The following is a 19,312-nucleotide window of genomic DNA, read 5'->3' as shown; positions in this document are numbered from 1 at the left end:
GCCAAGTTATAAGCCCACAAATGTGTAACTGGACTACCTCTTTAAAGTGACACCAGGCCCGGTGACCTTTGGGACATGGTTTGACCCCCTATATGAATGTGCGATCATCATGAAACGTTCAGATCACTTACAACTCAATAGATTCTACCTTCTTGTAACGTTTCAGCCTGATTGGACCTTGTTTTCACACAAATGGACCTAGAATGATGTGCAATTGTGCTTCGTGCAACATAATTCTGGGTGCCATTTACAAACCATAAGTGCTAATGACTCCATTCCTTTTTGTGGTTGTAGGGGCTCTTGATTGGAGTACACTAAAACAAACCTGATCTCTCTAGGACATTCAGAAGCCAAGTTATAAGCCCACAAATGTGTAACTGGACTACTTTAAATTGACACCAGATCCGGTGACCTTTGGGACATGGTTTGACCCCCTTAGGAAAGTTCTTCATCATGAAACGTTCAGATCACTTACAACTCAATAGATTCTACCTTCCTGTAACGTTTCAGCCTGATTGGACCTTGTTTTTACACAAATGAACCCAGAATGATGTGAAATTGTGCTTCGTGCAACATAATTCTGGGTGCCATTTAAAAACCATAAGTGCTAATGACTCCATTCCTTTTTGTGGTTGTAGGGGCTGTTGGTTGGAGTACACTAAAACAAACCTGATCTCTCTAGGACATTCAGAAGCCAAGTTATAAGCCCACAAATGTGTAACTGGACTACCTCTTTAAATTGACACCAGATCCGGTGACCTTTGGGACATGGTTTGACCCCCTTAGGAAAGTGCTATCATCATGAAACGTTCAGATCACTTACAACTCAATAGATTCTACCTTCCTGTAACGTTTCAGCCTGATTGGACCTTGTTTTCAAAAAATGAACCCAGAATGATGTGAAATTGTGCTTCGTGCAACATAATTCTGGGTGCCATTTACAAACCATAAGTGCTAATGACTCCATTCCTTTTTGTGGTTGTAGGGGCTCTTGATTGGAGTACACTAAAACAAACCTGATCTCTCTAGGACATTCAGAAGCCAAGTTATAAGCCCACAAATGTGTAACTGGACTACTTTAAATTGACACCAGATCCGGTGACCTTTGGGACATGGTTTGACCCCCTTAGGAAAGTTCTATCATCATGAAACGTTCAGATCACTTACAACTCAATAGATTCTACCTTCCTGTAACGTTTCAGCATGATTAGACCTTGTTTTTACACAAATGAACCCAGAATGATGTGAAATTGTGCTTCGTGCAACATAATTCTGGGTGCCATTTAAAAACCATAAGTGCTAATGACTCCATTCCTTTTTGTGGTTGTAGGGGCTCTTGATTGGAGTACACTAAAACAAACCTGATCTCACTAGGACATTCAGAAGCCAAGTTATAAGCCCACAAATGTGTAACTGGACTACTTCTTTAAATTGACACCAGATCCGGTGACCTTTGGGACATGGTTTGACCTCCTTAGGAAAGTGCTATCATCATGAAACGTTCAGATCACTTACAACTCAATAGATTCTACCTTCCTGTAACGTTTCAGCCTGATTGTACCTTGTTTTCACACAAATGAACCCAGAATGATGTGAGATTGTGCTTCGTGCAACATAATTCTGGGTGCCATTTAAAAACCATAAGTGCTAATGACTCCATTCCTTTTTGTGGTAATGGGGGCTGTTATTTGGAGTACTCTAAAACAAACCTGACCTCTCTAGGATATTCAGAAGCCAAGTTATAAGCCCACAAATATGTAACTGGACTACTTCTTTAAAGTGACACCAGGCCCGGTGACCTTTGGGACATGGTTTGACCCCCTAAAGGAAAGTGCGATCATCATGAAACGTTCAGATCACTTACAACTCAATAGATTCTACCTTCTTGTAACGTTTCAGCCTGACTGGACCTTGTTTTCATACAAATGGACCCAGAATGATGTGAAATTGTGCTTCGTGCAACATAATTCTGGGTGCCATTTACAAACCATAAGTGCTAATGACTCCATTCCTTTTTGTGGTTGTAGGGGCTGTTGATTGGAGTACACTAAAACAAACCTGATCTCTCTAGGATATTCAGAAGCCAAGTTATAAGCCCACAAATGTGTAACTGGACTACTTCTTTAAAGTGACACCAGGCCCGGTGACCTTTGGGACATGGTTTGACCCCCTATAGGAATGTGCGATCATCATGAAACGTTCAGATCACTTACGACTCAGTAGATTCTACCTTCTTGTCACGTTTCAGCCTGATTGGACCTTGTTTTCACACAAATGGACCCAGAATGTTGTGAAATTGTGCTTCGTGCAACATAATTCTGGGTGCCGTTTAAAACCATAAGTGCTAATGACTCCATTCTTTTTTGGAGTAATGGGGGCTGTTAATTGGAGTACTCTAAAACAAACCTGACCTCTCTAGGTAATTCAGAAGCCAAGTTATAAGCCCACAAATGTGTAACTGGACTACTTCTTTAAAGTGACACCAGGCCCGGTGACCTTTGGGACATGGTTTGACCCCCTATAGGAATGTGCGATCATCATGAAACGTTCAGATCACTTACAACTCAATATATTCTACCTTCTTGTAACGTTTCAGCCTGATTGGACCTTGTTTTCACACAAATGGACCCAGAATGATGTGAAATTGTGCTTCGTGCAACATAATTCTGGGTGCCATTTACAAACCATAATTGCTAATGACTCCATTCCTTTTTGTGGTTGTAGGGGCTGTTGATTGTAGTACATTAAAACAAACCTGATCTCTCTAGGACATTCAGAAGCCAAGTTATAAGCCCACAAATGTGTAACTGGACTACTTCTTTAAACTGACACCAGATCCGGTGACCTTTGGGACATGATTTGACCCCCTATTGGAATGTGCGATCATCATGAAACGTTCAGATCACTTACGACTCAATAGATTCTACCTTCTTGTCACGTTTCAGCCTGATTGGACCTTGTTTTCACACAAATGAACCCAGAATGATGTGAAATTGTGCTTCGTGCAACATAATTCTGGGTGCCATTTAAAAACCATAAGTGCTAATGACTCCATTCCTTTTTGTGGTTGTAGGGGCTCTTGATTGGAGTACACTAAAACAAACCTGATCTCACTAGGACATTCAGAAGCCAAGTTATAAGCCCACAAAGGTGTAACTGGACTACTTCTTTAAATTTACACCAGATCCGGTGACCTTTGGGACATGGTTTGACCCCCTTAGGAAAGTGCTATCATCATGAAACGTTCAGATCACTTGCAACTCAATAGATTCTACCTTCCTGTAACGTTTCAGCCTGATTGTACCTTGTTTTCACACAAATGAACCCAGAATGATGTGAAATTGTGCTTCGTGCAACATAATTCTGGGTGCCATTTAAAAACCATAAGTGCTAATGACTCCATTCCTTTTTGTGGTAATGGGGGCTGTTATTTGGAGTACTCTAAAACAAACCTGACCTCTCTAGGATATTCAGAAGCCAAGTTATAAGCCCACAAATGTGTAACTGGACTACTTCTTTAAAGTGACACTAGGCCCGGTGACCTTTGGGACATGGTTTGACCCCCTATAGGAATGTGCGATCATCATGAAACGTTCAGATCACTTACAACTCAATATATTCTACCTTCTTGTAACGTTTCAGCCTGATTGGACCTTGTTTTCGCACAAATGGACCCAGAATGATGTGAAATTGTGCTTCGTGCAACATAATTCTGGGTGCCATTTACAAACCATAAGTGCTAATGACTCCATTCCTTTTTGTGGTTGTAGGGGCTCTTGATTGGAGTACACTAAAACAAACCTGATCTCTCTAGGACATTCAGAAGCCAAGTTATAAGCCCACAAATGTGTAACTGGACTACTTTAAATTGACACCAGATCCGGTGACCTTTGGGACATGGTTTGACCCCCTTAGGAAAGTTCTATCATCATGAAACGTTCAGATCACTTACAACTCAATAGATTCTACCTTCCTGTAACGTTTCAGCCTGATTGGACCTTGTTTTTACACAAATGAACCCAGAATGATGTGAAATTGTGCTTCGTGCAACATAATTCTGGGTGCCATTTAAAAACCATAAGTGATAATGACTCCATTCCTTTTTGTGGTTGTAGGGGCTCTTGATTGGAGTACACTAAAACAAACCTGATCTCACTAGGACATTCAGAAGCCAAGTTATAAGCCCACAAAGGTGTAACTGGACTACTTCTTTAAATTGACACCAGATCCGGTGACCTTTGGGACATGGTTTGACCTCCTTAGGAAAGTGCTATCATCATGAAACGTTCAGATCACTTACAACTCAATAGATTCTACCTTCCTGTAACGTTTCAGCCTGATTGTACCTTGTTTTCACACAAATGAACCCAGAATGATGTGAAATTGTGCTTCGTGCAACATAATTCTGGGTGCCATTTAAAAACCATAAGTGCTAATGACTCCATTCCTTTTTGTGGTAATGGGGGCTGTTATTTGGAGTACTCTAAAACAAACCTGACCTCTCTAGGATATTCAGAAGCCAAGTTATAAGCCCACAAATGTGCAACTGGACTACTTCTTTAAAGTGACACCAGGCCCGGTGACCTTTGGGACATGGTTTGACCGCCTAAAGGAATGTGCGATCATCATGAAACGTTCAGATCACTTACAACTCAATAGATTCTACCTTCTTGTAACGTTTCAGCCTGACTGGACCTTGTTTTCATACAAATGGACCCAGAATGATGTGAAATTGTGCTTCGTGCAACATAATTCTGGGTGCCATTTACAAACCATAAGTGCTAATGACTCCATTCCTTTTTGTGGTTGTAGGGGCTGTTGATTGGAGTACACTAAAACAAACCTGATCTCTCTAGGATATTCAGAAGCCAAGTTATAAGCCCACAAATGTGTAACTGGACTACTTCTTTAAAGTGACACCAGGCCCGAAGACCTTTGGGACATGGTTTGACCCCCTATAGGAATGTGCGATCATCATGAAACGTTCAGATCACTTACGACTCAATAGATTCTACCTTCTTGTCACGTTTCAGCCTGATTGGACCTTGTTTTCACACAAATGGACCCAGAATGTTGTGAAATTGTGCTTCGTGCAACATAATTCTGGGTGCCATTTAAAAACCATAAGTGCTAATGACTCCATTCCTTTTTGTGGTTGTAGGGGCTCTTGATTGGAGTACACTAAAACAAACCTGATCTCACTAGGACATTCAGAAGCCAAGTTATAAGCCCACAAAGGTGTAACTGGACTACTTCTTTAAATTTACACCAGATCCGGTGACCTTTGGGACATGGTTTGACCCCCTTAGGAAAGTGCTTTCATCATGAAACGTTCAGATCACTTACAACTCAATAGATTCTACCTTCCTGTAACGTTTCAGCCTGATTGTACCTTGTTTTCACACAAATGAACCCAGAATGATGTGAAATTGTGCTTCGTGCAACATAATTCTGGGTGCCATTTAAAAACCATAGGTGCTAATGACTCCATTCCTTTTTGTGGTCATGGGGGCTGTTATTTGGAGTACTCTAAAACAAACCTGACCTCACTAGGATATTCAGAAGCCAAGTTATAAGCCCACAAATGTGTAACTGGACTACTTCTTTAAAGTGACACTAGGCCCGGTGACCTTTGGGACATGGTTTGACCCCCTATAGGAATGTGCGATCATCATGAAACGTTCAGATCACTTACAACTCAATATATTCTACCTTCTTGTAACGTTTCAGCCTGATTGGACCTTGTTTTCACACAAATGGACCCAGAATGATGTGAAATTGTGCTTCGTGCAACATAATTCTGGGTGCCATTTACAAACCATAAGTGCTAATGACTCCATTCCTTTTTGTGGTTGTAGGGGCTGTTGATTGGAGTACATTAAAACAAACATGATCTCTCTAGGACATTCAGAAGCCAAGTTATAAGCCCACAAATGTGTAACTGGACTACTTCTTTAAACTGACACCAGATCCGGTGACCTTTGGGACATGGTTTGACCCCCTTAGGAAAGTGCTATCATCATGAAACGTTCAGATCACTTACAACTCAATAGATTCTACCTTCCTGTAACGTTTCAGCCTGATTGGACCTTGTTTTCACACAAATGAACCCAGAATGATGTGAAATTGTGCTTCGTGCAACATAATTCTGGGTGCCATTTAAAAACCATAAGTTCTAATGACTCCATTCCTTTTTGTGGTTGTAGGGGCTGTTGATTGGAGTACACTAAAACAAACCTGATCTCTCTAGGACATTCAGAAGCCAAGTTATAAGCCCACAAAGGTGTAACTGGACTACTTCTTTAAATTTACACCAGATCCGGTGACCTTTGGGACATGGTTTGACCCCCTATAGGAATGTGCGATCATCATGAAACGTTCAGATCACTTACGACTCAATAGATTCTACCTTCTTGTCACGTTTCAGCCTGATTGGACCTTGTTTTCACACAAATGAACCCAGAATGATGTGAAATTGTGCTTCGTGCAACATAATTCTGGGTGCCATTTAAAAACCATAAGTGCTAATGACTCCATTCCTTTTTGTGGTTGTAGGGGCTCTTGATTGGAGTACACTAAAACAAACCTGATCTCACTAGGACATTCAGAAGCCAAGTTATAAGCCCACAAAGGTGTAACTGGACTACTTCTTTAAATTTACACCAGATCCGGTGACCTTTGGGACATGGTTTGACCCCCTTAGGAAAGTGCTATCATCATGAAACGTTCAGATCACTTACATCTCAATAGATTCTACCTTCCTGTAACGTTTCAGCCTGATTGTACCTTGTTTTCACACAAATGAACCCAGAATGATGTGAAATTGTGCTTCGTGCAACATAATTCTGGGTGCCATTTAAAAACCATAAGTGCTAATGACTCCATTCCTTTTTGTGGTAATGGGGGCTGTTATTTGGAGTACTCTAAAACAAACCTGACCTCTCTAGGATATTCAGAAGCCAAGTTATAAGCCCACAAATGTGTAACTGGACTACTTCTTTAAAGTGACACTAGGCCCGGTGACCTTTGGGACATGGTTTGACCCCCTATAGGAATGTGCGATCATCATGAAACGTTCAGATCACTTACAACTCAATATATTCTACCTTCTTGTAACGTTTCAGCCTGATTGGACCTTGTTTTCACACAAATGGACCCAGAATGATGTGAAATTGTGCTTCGTGCAACATAATTCTGGGTGCCATTTACAAACCATAAGTGCTAATGACTCCATTCCTTTTTGTGGTTGTAGGGGCTGTTGATTGGAGTACATTAAAACAAACCTGATCTCTCTAGGACATTCAGAAGCCAAGTTATAAGCCCACAAATGTGTAACTGGACTACTTCTTTAAACTGACACCAGATCCGGTGACCTTTGGGACATGGTTTGACCCCCTTAGGAAAGTGCTATCATCATGAAACGTTCAGATCACTTACAACTCAATAGATTCTACCTTCCTGTAACGTTTCAGCCTGATTGGACCTTGTTTTCACACAAATGAACCCAGAATGATGTGAAATTGTGCTTCATGCAACATAATTCTTGGTGCCATTTACAAACCATAAGTGCTAATGACTCCATTTCTTTTTGTGATTGTAGGGCTGTTGATTGGAGTACACTAAAACAAACCTGATCTCTCTAGGAAATTCAGAAGCCAAGTTATAAGCCCACAAATGTGTAACTGGACTGCTTCTTTAAATTGACACCAGATCCGGTGACCTTTGGGACATGGTTTGACCCCTTAGGAAAGGGCTATCATCATGAAACGTTCAGATCACTTACAGCTCAATAGATTCTACCTTCCTGTAACGTTTCTGCCTGATTGGACCTTGTTTTCACACAAATGAACCCAGAATGATGTGAAATTGTGCTCCGTGCAACATAATTCTGGGTGCCATTTAAAAACCATAAGTGCTAATGACTCCATTCCTTTTTGGGGTAATGGGGGCTGTTAATTGGAGTACTCTAAAACAAACCTGACCTCTCTAGGATATTCAGAAGCCAAGTTATAAGCCCACAAATGTGTAACTGTACTACTTCTTTAAAGTGACACCAGGCCCGGTGACCTTTGGGACATTGTTTTACCCCCTATAGTAATGTGCAATCATCATGAAATGTTCAGATCACTTACAACTCAATAGATTCTACCTTCTTGTAACGTTTCAGCCTGACTGGACCTTGTTTTCACACAAATGGACCCAGAATGATGTGAAATTGTGCTTCGTGCAACATAATTCTGGGTGCCATTTACAAACCATAAGTGCTAATGACTCCATTCCTTTTTGTGGTTGTAGGGACTGTTGATTGGAGTACACTAAAAAAAACCTGACCTCTCTAGGACATTCAGTAGCCAAGTTATAAGCCCACAAATGTGTAACTGGACTACTTCTTTAAAGTGACACCAGGCCCGGTGACCTTTGGGACATGGTTTGACCCCCTATAGGAATATTTGATCATCATGAAACGTTCAGATCACTTACAACTCAATAGATTCTACCCTCTTGTAACGTTTCAGCCTGATTGGACCTTGTTTTCACACAAATGGACCCAGAATGATGTGCAATTGTGCTTCGTGCAACATAATTCTGGGTGCCATTTACAAACCATAAGTGCTAATGACTCCATTCCTTTTTGTGGTTGTAGGGGCTCTTGATTGGAGTACACTAAAACAAACCTGATCTCTCTAGGACATTCAGAAGCCAAGTTATAAGCCCACAAATGTGTAACTGGACTACTTTAAATTGACACCAGATCCGGTGACCTTTGGGACATGGTTTGACCCCCTTAGGAAAGTTCTATCATCATGAAACGTTCAGATCACTTACAACTCAATAGATTCTACCTTCCTGTAACGTTTCAGCCTGATTGGACCTTGTTTTTACACAAATGAACCCAGAATGATGTGAAATTGTGCTTCGTGCAACATAATTCTGGGTGCCATTTAAAAACCATAAGTGCTAATGACTCCATTCCTTTTTGTGGTTGTAGGGGCTCTTGATTGGAGTACACTAAAACAAACCTGATCTCACTAGGACATTCAGAAGCCAAGTTATAAGCCCACAAAGGTGTAACTGGACTACTTCTTTAAATTGACACCAGATCCGGTGACCTTTGGGACATGGTTTGACCTCCTTAGGAAAGTGCTATCATCATGAAACGTTCAGATCACTTACAACTCAATAGATTCTACCTTCCTGTAACGTTTCAGCCTGATTGTACCTTGTTTTCACACAAATGAACCCAGAATGATGTGAAATTGTGCTTCGTGCAACATAATTCTGGGTGCCATTTAAAAACCATAAGTGCTAATGACTCCATTCCTTTTTGTGGTAATGGGGGCTGTTATTTGGAGTACTCTAAAACAAACCTGACCTCTCTAGGATATTCAGAAGCCAAGTTATAAGCCCACAAATGTGTAACTGGACTACTTCTTTAAAGTGACACCAGGCCCAGTGACCTTTGGGACATGGTTTGACCGCCTAAAGGAATGTGCGATCATCATGAAACGTTCAGATCACTCACAACTCAATAGATTCTACCTTCTTGTAACGTTTCAGCCTGACTGGACCTTGTTTTCATACAAATGGACCCAGAATGATGTGAAATTGTGCTTCGTGCAACATAATTCTGGGTGCCATTTACAAACCATAAGTGCTAATGACTCCATTCCTTTTTGTGGTTGTAGGGGCTGTTGATTGGAGTACACTAAAACAAACCTGATCTCTCTAGGATATTCAGAAGCCAAGTTATAAGCCCACAAATGTGTAACTGGACTACTTCTTTAAAGTGACACCAGGCCCGGTGACCTTTGGGACATGGTTTTACCCCCTATAGGAATGTGCGATCATCATGAAACGTTCAGATCACTTACGACTCAATAGATTCTACCTTCTTGTCACGTTTCAGCCTGATTGGACCTTGTTTTCACACAAATGGACCCAGAATGTTGTGAAATTGTGCTTCGTGCAACATAATTCTGGGTGCCGTTTAAAACCATAAGTGCTAATGACTCCATTCTTTTTTGGGGTAATGGGGGCTGTTAATTGGAGTACTCTAAAACAAACCTGACCTCTCTAGGTAATTCAGAAGCCAAGTTATAAGCCCACAAATGTGTAACTGGACTACTTCTTTAAAGTGACACCAGGCCCGGTGACCTTTGGGACATGGTTTTACCCCCTATAGGAATGTGCGATCATCATGAAACGTTCAGATCACTTACAACTCAATATATTCTACCTTCTTGTAACGTTTCAGCCTGATTGGACCTTGTTTTCACACAAATGGACCCAGAATGATGTGAAATTGTGCTTCGTGCAACATAATTCTGGGTGCCATTTACAAACCATAAGTGCTAATGACTCCATTCCTTTTTGTGGTTGTAGGGGCTGTTGATTGTAGTACATTAAAACAAACCTGATCTCTCTAGGACATTCAGAAGCCAAGTTATAAGCCCACAAATGTGTAACTGGACTACTTCTTTAAACTGACACCAGATCCGGTGACCTTTGGGACATGGTTTGACCCCCTATAGGAATGTGCGATCATCATGAAACGTTCAGATCACTTACGACTCAATAGATTCTACCTTCTTGTCACGTTTCAGCCTGATTGGACCTTGTTTTCACACAAATGAACCCAGAATGATGTGAAATTGTGCTTTGTCCAACATAATTCTGGGTGCCATTTAAAAACCATAAGCGCTAATGACTCCATTCCTTTTTGTGGTTGTAGGGGCTGTTGATTGGAGTACACTAAAAAAACCTGATCTCTCTAGGATATTCAGAAGCCAAGTTATAAGCCCACAAATGTGTAACTGGACTACTTCTTTAAATTGACACCAGATCCGGTGACATTTGGGACATGGTTTGACCCCCTTAGGAAAGTGCTATCATCATGAAACGTTCAGATCACTTACAACTCAATAGATTCTACCTTCTTGTAATGGTACAGCCTGATTGGACCTTGTTTTCACACAAATGGACCCAGAATGATGTGAAATTGTGCTCCGTGCAACATAATTCTGGGTGCCATTTACAAACCATAAGTGCTAATGACTCCATTCCTTTTTGTGGTTGTAGGGGCTGTTGATTGAAGTACACTAAAACAAACCTGGTCTCTCTAGGACATTCAGAAGCCAAGTTATAAGCCCACAAATGTGTAACTGTACTACTTCTTTAAATTGACACGAGATCCGGTGACCTTTGGGACATGGTTTGACCCCTTATAGGAATGTGCGATCATCATGAAACATTCAGATCACTTACAACTCAATAGATTCTACCTTCTTGTAACGTTTCAGCCTGATTGGACCTTGTTTTCACGCAAATGGACCCAGAATGATGTGAAATTGTGCTTCGTGCAACATAATTCTGGGTGCCATTTACAAACCATAAGTGCTAATGACTCCATTCCTTTTTGTGGTTGTAGGGGCTGTTGATTGGAGTACACTAAAACAAACCTGATCTCTCTAGGACATTCAGAAGCCAAGTTATAAGCCCACAAATGTGTAACTGGACTACTTCTTTAAATTGACACCAGATCCGGTGACATTTGGGACATGGTTTGACCCCCTTAGGAAAGTGCTATCATCATGAAACGTTCAGATCACTTACAACTCAATAGATTCTACCTTCTTGTAACGGTACAGCCTGATTGGACCTTGTTTTCACACAAATGGACCCAGAATGATGTGAAATTGTGCTCCGTGCAACATAATTCTGGGTGCCATTTACAAACCATAAGTGCTAATGACTCCATTCCTTTTTGTGGTTGTAGGGGCTGTTGATTGGAGTACACTAAAACAAACCTGATCTCTCTAGGACATTCAGAAGCCAAGTTATAAGCCCACAAATGTGGAACTGGACTACTTCTTTAAATTGACACCAGATCCGGTGACCTTTGGGACATGGTTTGACCCCTTATAGGAATGTGCGATCATCATGAAACATTCAGATCACTTACAACTCAATAGATTCTACCTTCTTGTAACGTTTCAGCCTGATTGGACCTTGTTTTCACGCAAATGGACCCAGAATGATGTGAAATTGTACTTCGTGCAACATAATTCTGGGTGCCATTTAGAAACCATAAGTGCTAATGACTCCATTCCTTTTTGTGGTTGTAGGGGCTGTTGATTGGAGTACACTAAAACAAACCTGATCTCTCTAGGACATTCAGAAGCCAAGTTATAAGCCCACAAATGTGTAACTGGACTACTTCTTTAAAGTGACACCAGGCCTGGTGACCTTTGGGACATGGTTTGACCCCCTATAGGAATGTGCGATCATCATGAAACGTTCAGATCACTTACAACTCAATAGATTCTACCTTCTTGTAACGGTACAGCCTGATTGGACCATGTTTTCACACAAATGAACCCAGAATGAAGTGAAATTGTGCTTCATGCAACATAATTCTGGGTGCCATTTAAAAACCATAAGCGCTAATGACTCCATTCCTTTTTGTGGTTGTAGGGGCTGTTGATTGGAGTACACTAAAACAAACCTGATCTCTCTAGGACATTCAGAAGCCAAGTTATAAGCCCACAAATGTGTAACTGGACTACTTCTTTAAATTGACACCAGATCCGGTGACCTTTGGGACATGGTTTGACCCCCTTAGGAAAGTGCTATCATCATGAAACGTTCCGATCACTTACAACTCAATAGATTCTACCTTCCTGTAACGATTCTGCTTGATTGGACCTTTTTTTCACACAAATGAACCCAGAATGATTTGAAATTGTGCTTCGTGCAACATAATTCTGGGTGCCATTTAAAAACCATAAGTGCTAATGACTCCAATTCCTTTTGGGATAATGGGGCTGTTAACTGGAGTACTCTAAAACAAACCTGACCTCTCTAGGATATTCAGAGGCCAAGTTATAAGCCCACAAATGTGTAACTGGACTACTTCTTTAAAGTGACACCAGGCCCGGTGACCTTTGGGACATAAAAATGACCCCCTATAGGAATATGCGATCATCATGAAACGTTCAGATCACTTACAACTCAATAGATTCTACCTTCTTGTAACGTTTCAGCCTGATTGGACCTTGTTTTCACACAAATGGACCCAGAATGATGTGAAATTGTGCTTCGTGTAACATAACTCTGGGTGCCATTTACAAACCATAAGTGCTAATGACTCCATTCCTTTTTGTGGTTGTAGGGGCTGTTGATTGGAGTACACTAAAACAAACCTGATCTCTCTAGGACATTCAGAACCCAAGTTATAAGCCCACAAATGTGTAACTGGACTACTTCTTTAAAGTGACACCAGGCCCGGTGACCTTTGGGACATGGTTTTACCCCCTATAGGAATGTGCGATCATCATGAAATGTTCAGATCACTTACAACTCAGTAGATTCTACCTTCTTGTAACGTTTCAGCCTGACTGGACCTTGTTTTCACACAAATGGACCCAGAATGATGTTAAATTGTGCTTCGTGCAACATAATTCTGGGTGCCATTTACAAACCATAAGTGCTAATGACTCCATTCCTTTTTGTGGTTGTAGGGACTGTTGATTGGAGTACACTAAAACAAACCTGACCTCTCTAGGACATTCAGAAGCCAAGTTATAAGCCCACAAAGGTGTAACTGGACTACTTCTTTAAAGTGACTCCAGGCCCGGTGACCTTTTGGACATGGTTTGACCCCCTATAGGAATGGGCGATCATCATGAAACGTTCAGATCACTTACAACTCAATAGATTCTACCTTCTTGTAACGTTTCAGCCTGATTGGACCTTGTTTTCACACAAATGGACCCAGAATGATGTGAAATTGTGCTTTGTGCAACATAATTCTGGGTGCCATTTACAAACCATAAGTACTAATGACTCCATTCCTTTTTGTGGTTGTAGGGGCTGTTGATTGGAGTACACTAAAACAAACCTGATCTCTCTAGGAAATTCAGAAGCCAAGTTATAATCCCACAAATGTGTAACTGGACTGCTTTAAATTGACACCAGATCCGGTGACCTTTGGGACATGGTTTGACCCCCTTAGGAAAGTGCTATCGTCATGAAACATTCAGATCACTTACAACTCAATAGATTCTACCTTCCTGTAAAGTTTCAGCCTGATTGGACCTTGTTTTCACACAAATGAACCCAGAATGATGTGAAATTGTGCTTCGTGCAACATAATTCTGGGTGCTGTAACGTGAGGAAATATGGGTTTCTATCACAAAGGTGGTGCTGGACGCAGCTAGGTCAAAGCTGGGTCATTGAGAACTTTCACCCACAGATTAAGTCCTGAACGCCAGCGAGTCTGGGAGGAAACCATAACATCAACCACCTGCAGTCTACCAGAAGATGTGTTTACATGAGTTGTACCCAGACCAAGTCAAAACATAAAGTTTAAACTTCTTTTTCTTGATTTTAATGTTAAAATAACCATTATCATTTTGCTCATTATGAATGTGTTTAATCAAATGAATGGTTCTTATGCTTTGGGGTAATTATAATGGATTAATGAATCCACACTTAAGTAGATAATGTTGAATGTTTGGTACTGACCTTCACACTCAAGCACACAAACATTCACACACACCTTCCCACAGTAAAATCCAGACACATTTGAACATGAACCCAGAATGATGTGAAATTGTGCTTCGTGCAACATAATTCTGGGTGCCATTTACAAACCATAAGTGCTAATGACTCCATTCCTTTTTGTGGTTGTAGGGGCTGTTGATTGGAGTACACTAAAACAAACCTGATCTCTCTAGGAAATTCAGAAGCCAAGTTATAATCCCACAAATGTGTAACTGGACTATTTCTTTAAATTGACACCAGATCCGGTGACCTTTGGGACATGGTTTGACCCCCTTAGGAAAGTGCTATCATCATGAAACGTTCAGATCACTTACAACTCAATAGATTCTACCTTCCTGTAACGTTTCAGCCTGATTGGACCTTGTTTTCACACAAATGAACCCAGAATGATGTGAAATTGTGCTTCGTGCAACATAATTCTGGGTGCTGTAACGTGAGGAAATATGGGTTTCTATCACAAAGGTGGTGCTGGACGCAGCTAGGTCAAAGCTGGGTCATTGAGAACTTTCACCCACAGATTAAGTCCTGAACGCCAGCGAGTCTGGGAGGAAACCATAACATCAACCACCTGCAGTCTACCAGAAGATGTGTTTACATGAGTTGTACCCAGACCAAGTCAAAACATAAAGTTTAAACTTCTTTTTCTTGATTTTAATGTTAAAATAACCATTATCATTTTGCTCATTATGAATGTGTTTAATCAAATGAATGGTTCTTATGCTTTGGGGTAATTATAATGGATTAATGAATCCACACTTAAGTAGATAATGTTGAATGTTTGGTACTGACCTTCACACTCACACTCACACTCAAGCACACAAACATTCACACACACCTTCCCACAGTAAAATCCAGACACATTTGAACATGAACCCACATTTGATGACGCAAATGTTTTGCTTTGAGAAGAGAGAGGTTTTTGGTAAGTTTCAGTCTTTTGGTTCAGTTGGTGTGGGGCCACGAGAGAGGGAGGACTTGTGAACAACCGCTAACGGGGAACGGAGCCCATGGGCTCAATCCCCCCCCCCTTCTCTCACGCTGTTTCTGCCACGCCAGGCAGAATAGCTGAATCGCAACTTCTAACGCAGACTCATTACCGAGTCTTTTGATTTCTGAGTGAATTAACTTAAGAAAGCGCGTCGACAAAACGCTTTACCATCAACGTGTACTGAGGACAACTCTGGACCGGGTCGCAGCGCATCTTTGTCTTTTCTGCCAGCCAAGGTGCCCTGGATGAAACATCCTAAGGTGACGCCCCGGATCCGAAAGAGGGTCCAAAAGAATTCGGTGAGACAGAACACGGTGTTTAGCGTTTTGGTGCATCTTTTCCAACTAAGAGCCTAAGTTTATTCAAACCATCACTTTTCACTCAGACACCTGGTTCTTCCTGAAGCAAAATCAGATGCACTCACGCACCCATCCCAGCTCATATCACTCTCACCATCACAACATTCTCAATCTTCATAAATTCATCAGAAGGTCTATTTGAGCCAGAACAGCATATCAACTGTTAAAGAGATTGTCCCACAAAGTTACTAATGTTTATTGTATTTCCTGTTTGTCAATTTCAAAATCATTAGTTTAATTTGAAGAATTAAAACTTTTAAACGTCAACTGGTTTCCTCATTGAACTGAAACACAGACACTCAGATATTATCGGCAGTTTATGGATGAAAACAACCTTTGAGTCTTCTGAACAATATAAAATTTGGTTATTGATTTATAAAAATTAATATTCCGAATTAATACATAGCATGGTTCCTCTTTCATAAAAGAGCATAAAACCATAACGCTACAGTGCCATTTACAAACCATAAGTGCTAATGACTCCATTCCTTTTTGTGGTTGTAGGGGCTCTTGATTGGAGTACACTAAAACAAACCTGATCTCACTAGGACATTCAGAAGCCAAGTTATAAGCCCACAAATGTGTAACTGGACTACTTCTTTAAATTGACACCAGATCCAGTGACCTTTGGGACATGGTTTTACCCCCTTAGGAAAGTGCTATCATCATGAAACGTTCAGATCACTTACAACTCAATAGATTCTACCTTCCTGTAACGTTTCTACCTGATTGGACCTTGTTTTCACACAAATGAACCCAGAATGATGTGAAATTGTGCTTCGTGCAACATAATTCTGGGTGCCATTTAAAAACCATAAGTGCTAATGACTCCATTCCTTTTTGGGGTAATGGGGGCTGTTAATTGGAGTACTCTAAAACAAACCTGACCTCTTTAGGATATTCAGAAGCCAAGTTGTAAGGCCACAAATGTGTAACTGGACTACTTCTTTAAAGTGACACCAGGCCCGGTGACCTTTGGGACATGGTTTGACCCCCTATAGGAATGTGCGATCATCATGAAATGTTCAGATCACTTACAACTCAATAGATTCTACCTTCTTGTAACGTTTCAGCCTGATTGGACCTTGTTTTCACACAAATGGACCCAGAACGGTGTGAAATTGTGCTTCGTGCAACATAATTCTGGGTGCCATTTAAAAACCATAAGTGCTAATGACTCCATTCCTTTTTGTGGTTGTAGGGGCTGTTGATTGGAGTACACTAAAACAAACCTGATCTCTCTAGGACATTCAGAAGCCAAGTTATAAGCCCACAAATGTGTAACTGGACTACTTCTTTAAAGTGACACCAGATCCGGTGACCTTTGGGACATGGTTTGACCCCCTTAGGAAAGTGCTATCATCATGAAACGTTCAGATCACTTACAACTCAATAGATTCTACCTTCCTGTAACGTTTCTACCTGATTGGACCTTGTTTTCACACAAATGAACCCAGAATGATGTGAAATTGTGCTTCGTGCAACATAATTCTGGGTGCCATTTAAAAACCATAAGTGCTAATGACTCCATTCCTTTTTGGGGTAATGGGGGCTGTTAATTGGAGTACTCTAAAACAAACCTGACCTCTTTAGGATATTCAGAAGCCAAGTTGTAAGGCCACAAATGTGTAACTGGACTACTTCTTTAAAGTGACACCAGGCCCGGTGACCTTTGGGACATGGTTTGACCCCCTATAGGAATGTGCGATCATCATGAAACGTTCAGACCACTTATAACTCAATAGATTCTACCTTCTTGTAACGTTTCAGCCTGATTGGACCTTGTTTTCACACAAATGGACCCAGAACGGTGTGAAATTGTGCTTCGTGCAACATAATTCTGGGTGCCATTTACAAACCATAAGTGCTAATGACTCCATTCCTTTTTGTGGTTGTAAGGGCTGTTGATTGGAGTACACTAAAACAAACCTGATCTCTCTAGGACATTCAGAAGCCAAGTTATAAGCCCACAAATGTGTAACTGGACAACTTCTTTAAAGTGACACCAGATCCGGTGACCTTTGGGACATGGTTTGACCCCCTTAGGAAAGTGCTATCATCATGAAACGTTCAGATCACTTACAACTCAATAGATTCTATCTTCTTGTAACGTTTCAGCCTGATTGGACCTTGATTTCACACAAATGGACCCAGAATGATGTGAAATTGTGCTTCGTGCAACGTAATTCTGGGTGCCATTTAAAAACCATAAGTGCTAATGACTCCATTCCTTTTTGGGGTAATGGGGGCTGTTAATTGGAGTACTCTAAAACAAACCTGACCTCTCTAGGATATTCAGAAGCCAAGTTATAATCCCACAAATGTGTAACTGGACTACTTCTTTAAAGTGACACCAGGCCCGGTGACCTTTGGGACATGGTTTGATACCCTATAGGAATGTGCGATCATCATGAAACTTTCAGATCACTTACAACTCAATAGATTCTACCTTATTGTAACTTTTCAGCCTGATTGGACCTTGTTTTCACACAAATGAACCCAGAATGATGTGAAATTGTTCTTCGTGCAACATAATTCTGGGTGCCATTTAAAACCCATAAGTGCTAATGACTCCATTCCTTTTTGTGGTTGTAGGGGCTGTTAATTGGAATACACTAAAACAAACATGATCTCTCTAGGACATTCAGAAGCCAAGTTATAAGCCCACAAATGTGTAACTAGACTACTTTAAATTGACACCAGATCCGGTGACCTTTGGGACATGGTTTGACCCCCTTAGGAAAGTGCTATCGTCATGAAACGTTCAGATCACTTACAACTCAATAGATTCTACCTTCCTGTAACGTTTCAGCCTGATTGGACCTTGTTTTCACACAAATGAACCCAGAATGATGTGAAATTGTGCTTTGTGCAACATAATACTGGGTGCCATTTCAAAACCATAAGTGCTAATGACTCCATTGCTTTTTGGGGTAATGGGGGCTGTTAATTGGAGTACTCTAAATTAAACCTGACCTCTCTAGGATATTCAGAAGCCAAGTTATAAGCCCACAAAGGTGTACCTGCACTACTTCTTTAAAGTGACACCAGGCCCGGTGACCTTTGAGACATGGTTTGACCCCCTATAGGAATGTGCGATCATCATGAAACGTTCAGATCACTTACAACTCAATAGATTCTACCTTCTTGTAACGTTTCAGCCTGAATGGACCTTGTTTTCACACAAATGGACCCAGAATGATGTGAAATTGTGCTTCGTGCAACATAATTCTGGGTGCCATTTACAAACCATAAGTGCTAATGACTCCATTCCTTTTTGTGGTTGTAGGGGCTGTTAATTGGAGTACTCTAAAACAAACCTGACCTCTCTAGGATATTCAGAAGCCAAGTTATAAGCCCACAAATGTGTAACTGGACTACTTCTTTAAAGTGACACCAG

This window comes from Nothobranchius furzeri, chromosome 10 (genome assembly GCF_043380555.1).
Source record: "Nothobranchius furzeri strain GRZ-AD chromosome 10, NfurGRZ-RIMD1, whole genome shotgun sequence".
NCBI classification, from domain to species: domain Eukaryota; kingdom Metazoa; phylum Chordata; class Actinopteri; order Cyprinodontiformes; family Nothobranchiidae; genus Nothobranchius; species Nothobranchius furzeri.
Note: the sequence above shows the minus strand (reverse complement) of the source record.